General features: G+C 38.7%; 1 long non-coding RNA gene across 1 annotated transcript; it reads right to left on the bottom strand.

The window, feature by feature from the left end:
* Positions 1-1719: 1719 nt before the first annotated feature.
* LOC144425177 (uncharacterized) lies at positions 1720-3400 on the bottom strand. The gene is made up of 2 exons (XR_013477359.1): positions 3230-3400; positions 1720-2601 (listed from the first exon to the last, which is right to left on the bottom strand). It is a non-coding gene; the product is annotated as an uncharacterized LOC144425177 (long non-coding RNA).
* Positions 3401-5624: the final 2224 nt, after the last annotated feature.

Genomic DNA, 5624 nt, shown 5'->3' with positions numbered 1-5624 from the left:
CTCTCTACTGTACAATGCGGAATTCCACAAGGATCGATCATTGGACCGATAATGTTTATTCTATTTGTCAATGACCTTCCTCATGCCACTAAATTACTTGTCAAACTCTTCGCTGACGATACCGGTTTGTTTGGAAGTTCAGCTTCGCCAAACGACTTGGAATTGCGGATGAATTCTGAAATGCAAAAAATTGCAACCTGGATGACCATAAATAAACTCACCATAAATATTGAAAAATCAAAATGCTTATTAATTAGTCCCAGGATAAATGAAAAAAATAAAATTCGGCTTCAAATTAATATTGACAAGGTTCCACTTGAAAATGTCAACTCATACAAATACCTAGGTATCCACATTGATGACCAATTGAAATGGACATCACACATTAATTACATTGCTGGAAAGTTGTCAAGTGCAACAGGTTTATTATTTAAACTAAGAAAATTCCTCACCATGCCAGCTCTCCGATTGGTTTATTTTTCTCTTTTCCAGTCGTATCTGCAGTATGGCATTATAACTTGGGGTAGTGCGTCATCGACTCTACTCCACAGATTAGAAGTTTTGCAAAACAAAGCAATTAGAGCCATATGTAGTGCACCTTTCCGATCTAGACTAGATCCTTTGTACCACAGGTGTCGAATTATTAAGCTTGGTCATATCCATGAATTTGAGATACTGAAACTCATGCACCAGTACTTCGATAACAAGCTTCCCATGGCATTCGCGGGAATTTTCAGAATGCAGAGTAATATCCATTCATACTCTACTAGATCAGCTTCGTCAAGTTCATATTATGTCCCAAGATATTCATCAAGCAGGACACAGAAATCCATAAAATACACGGGTGTGAAACTGTGGAATGCCTTACCAAGTACCATTAAATCTTTAGGCTATTACGGTTTCAAATTATATCTAAAAAGTAAATATATTAGTTATTATCTCTCTTCCATCAGCCATTGATTGGAGTATTCAGTATGATTCGCCATCTTCTGTCCATAGCTCAGCAGTCGCATTTGTAGACTGTCGCCATGGCTGCCCAAAAAGCCGGAGGAACTATAGGTGTAAGGAGTCTATTTCTAAAGTACCCGGTACTTTAACTTTACCAACCTTGGTGCAACCTCTACACTAAAATGCCAAAATTCGTTATATTTTAATTTATTGAGCAAGCATATGCCTACCATTCTTTCGTAAATTTTATGCCCACTTGCTGTGGAGCGTATTGTATATATATATATACATATCAACGTTTTATGATTTATTAGAGCTTACCAACTTCTATTCAATTAATCACTTACAATTTTGTCTTTGGTCTAACCATTTTCCCCTCGCTTGTCGTTTGTCTTTTATGTAACTTATATACATTTATTCAAATATGCCTTTTTTATAAATTTATAGTTGAGTTGTTTTTCTTTTTTTTTTCTCTATTATATGATTTTAGTAAAGTTGCGTTTGCTGCGAATTTTTTCAATGATTCAAAATAGTTCATCATAACGACTATTGCATAGTCAATGTTTGTAGCAAATGTAGTTATTTTTTTACACTGAACCAGTAACAGCGCTTTAGGTGTCGCTGCTTGAAGACCTAATATGGTCCCTCGCGACTCCTGTCGCACAAATATCATTATTATTATATTTATTTATTGTACCAATTTTTTGTGCATTTGATGTTTTTGTGACGACGAATAAATGATTGATTGATTGATATAGATATCTTGAGGTTAGTGACTCCAACTGACCCATGCATGCCACACTGAAAATTCTCTTATGTACCCATGAAATAAGGCTGTTGAAGCCTTCAGACCTTAAAAACAGTCGAATCTGAGCATGATGGATTCATGTGAAACACGTAATATGCATTTAGAGGCAAAAATATCCCATCCTGAGCAGCACCGATCCACAACCTCCTGCCTGTGGAATCAAAACATTAGACAGATGGTGTACTGTGCGCATTCACAAATCTTTGCGAATCAAGTGTGCCTTTTGACTAAAGAAGATTTAGCATTGAAATGGTCAATCTCAATCTAGTATCTGCAGATAAAACCAATTGTTTTTTAAAAATACATTTGTGATGTGCTTTATTTTTCAAATATAATTTATAATTACTGTAAAGTGTGTGATATATTTGGTACCATGAATACCATTTGCAAATTAGCTTGGGTTACACCCCTCTCAAATAAAAGTTTAGACTCTTAAGTCATATCTCATAATATTCTTTAAACAAAAGGTTGCGGCTAGCCGGCTACCCGTCAGAATTTCCTTTCAGATCACAAAGTCGCAATATTACGCCTCGCTAAGTTTCATAGGCAACTGTATCTGGTTGTAGTATCGGTGTCCAACTTCAGACTGAAACCTTTACTACCAGACCCACCGAAACAATTTTTTTCCTGATAGGGTCGTCTTGAAGTTGCTTTCGTTAAAGCATAATGGACACTTTATCTCCACCAATCCACAGTAATCACAAGTTACTTTGTCATTACGATAAGCATCAATAAATGGATACTGAGGATGTATTATCAAGTCACGCAAGCTGAGGTCTTGTGCCACTGTGGTCTTGTTGCAACTTATACTTTGCCATCCATCTATTCCATGGTCGCACCCATATCTGTATGATAATGGATACAGATAAGAGTTTTCATAAAATCTAACGATCAAGGAGTGTGAAATTTAGGTCCATATCCCACCACAGCCACTATTGTCGTAAATGAATTTGATTCCGGGTAGCATATCTTTTTAACCAATGACAATAAAAAGACATTTTGGATCAGTTGTTGGGGGGGGGGGGAGGCGGAGCCAGTTATTTGTTTTCAGAAGCATGGACTTGGATGGTGGGGAATGGTCGTAACCGATCAGCGTTCGTGTGAACCGCTGGTGATTGAAACCTGTGAAACTCCCAGGGTGATCAGAGATGCGGTGGCGAGCGTATTCCTAGATGGCGAATTCAATTGAATTCTGGTTATTTTTTGCATGACCACTGGTGTTAAATAAACTTTAGTTATCTATTCAACCTTTCACACTTAGTAATAGATTACCTGCTGATTAAGAAAAACAATACCTTATAGCAATTGATTATTAATTCCTTACTGTCTTTCACAAGTCAAGTCTGCAACTGCAAGTACTGAAGTAGGCCTACTAATAACAGTAGTTTGTCATCTGCTTTCCATTGAAATGAGGGAGCTTGTGAATATTTAAAGAAATTGATAACGGCACACTATCACTACATTATCACTCACCATCAACGCAAACAGTGAAACACATGTAAGATGGCTTCTGGACTTGACATCAAGCAGTTCTGTCAATGCAATAGGCAATAGATGACATCCACATTGCGCGACGTTCGGAGCTTTTGAAAACAGTGGAATATAACTGAAGATCCATTTCATTGTCTAAACTATACGTACAGCCAACGGAACAATACGAAATAACCATTTTCAACAGCCAAACAAAACGGAAACGTATAATCCGACTTGCAACTGACAGGAGCCAAATGCACGTTTTTGTTTTATTGTCGTCCATTAACAACGTCACGTGACCCGTGCAAGTCCTCTATACCAGTGTTTTTCAACCGGGGTGCCGCGTCACACCGGTGTGCCGTTAAATATTGTCAGGGGTGCCGTGGGAAATTCTCCAAGTTGTGTGGCTATGCGGTGTGGCGCCCGGCAGAGTAATCATGTAGTACTGTTCTATATCAGATAGTGGCAGCATTAGGTGGCGATTTTTTTTTGTCTTTGTTTTTATTTGATTACTATTCAGGATGTCCTATTCAACATCTTTCTTCAATTTCAAAAATCTTATATTAACAATAAAACACTTATATTGTGAATATTAGGTCTTTTCCCCATATTTTCAGCTGGTGGTGTGCCGCGGGATTTTCTCACTGAAAAAAGTGTGCCTTGGCTCGAAAAAGGTTGAAAAACACTGCTCTATACGGTCTGACCTGTGGTGTATTTATTACGTCATAAATCGCATGACTACTCATTCGATTTACGTAACACGTTTTGTCCTTGGCCGGAGTTTCCGGCCAGTCGATGGTTTGAGTTGGTCAATAAATGTTAGATCTGCCTACTGATTGACCTGTGTTTGAAGTTATGTATTGTGGGCTTGTGGACTTCAGCTTGCTTATCTCAGTTATAAGGCAGGAATAATTTGGAGAGGATTGTCTGGACCGAACATAGTATTGGGATAGACTACTGGAGCGTTTAGACTGGAAAATATTGGCGCACGCTTCAGCGCCCTTCGTCTTTGTGTAGCAAGCAGGGTGCATAAGGTCACACCCCGTCAAGCTTCTACATAAAAAGTTTTCGACTGTGTTTTCGACTTCTGCAAGTTTTCGACTTTTTCCTTTTTGCTGATTGCAAAAAGTTCAGACTATTGCCTTTTCTGCTGGGTGCAAAAATTTTTCAACTAGTGCCTTTTTGCTGGGTGCAAAAAGTTTTCGACTCATTTATTGTGTCTTGCAACAAGACGTCGATAATTAACAAGATACTGTTCAAGGTTGCAAGACTTTCATCGTTCAAGCTATAATGGAATCCAAGGCCAAGCAGCAGTTGGACATTTTGCGATCTGCTTTGCAGGAAAAGTATTTGATAGCTGAACGTTTGATGCTTCAACGTGAAAACGCTGAAAAGTTGTCAGTAGTAAGGCTAGAAGTTGATGAAGTGTTCCAGCAGCTAATCTCTTTAATTGACATGATTCCTGAAAGTGCAGGTAAAGAGATTACTGACTTTCCTGTGACTAATGATTTGAAGCGTGAAAAATCGGAATTTGATTCACGCATCTCGGAATGGTTCGAAAAATTGAAAACGCATTCAACTGTGCAACCAGAAAATGTATCGTCAAAGTATGCGGGTAGTATTTGTTCTGACAATACATCGAGAGCTTCCTTCAAGAGAAGATTGCAGTGCAAAGTGAAACGCGATCTAGCAATTGTACAGCTTCGTCACACGGAAGAAAAGCTAGAGGAGGAAGCTTTGAAACGTAAAATGGAGCTTCGTGATGCACAGCGTAAAGTGGAATTGACTGAAGTGGAATTTTTATTGTGGGATACGAAATCAACTGGTGATTCAATAAAAGGTGATGGAGATTTCAATAATTTGAGTCCTATTAATGTGTTGCCAAGTACGAGCAGGACAAGTGATAAAAAGCCTTCAGTGCCATTGGCGAGCCGCAGAGAAGAGACTGCAAGTAATGAGCAAAAACCTTCATCACCCAAATTGGTGAACTCACTTCAGGTTGGTGATAAAATTCCTCCTACAACTGTGCATAAAAATGTAATGCAAGCTGATGTTTCATCATTGAACAGGCGTCGATCTGCTTCGCTACAGAATGAAGCCACACATACTAGAATAAATACCAACCATGATGGCTATGCTGCCTCTGATTCGTGTCATGAACGAGTACGTTTTGCAAGGTCGCATAATGTACACACATATTCTCAGACTCCATTGAGAAGAGATGATAATGCTGTTCCAAATAGAACTGGAAATGGTCAAAGCTATAACTTTCAGCCTGTGAATCGTGCGATGGCTCAGGATTGTTCATTTGCGGCTGAACCAGATGGAATGGCTGGCCGTGAACACCATCACGTATTCCGAATAAATGAAAGTAGTGTCAATGAGTTTCCAGATG

This window comes from Styela clava, chromosome 7 (assembly GCF_964204865.1).
Source record: "Styela clava chromosome 7, kaStyClav1.hap1.2, whole genome shotgun sequence".
Taxonomy (NCBI): domain Eukaryota; kingdom Metazoa; phylum Chordata; class Ascidiacea; order Stolidobranchia; family Styelidae; genus Styela; species Styela clava.
Note: the sequence above shows the minus strand (reverse complement) of the source record. Positions and strands in the feature narration are given on the sequence as shown.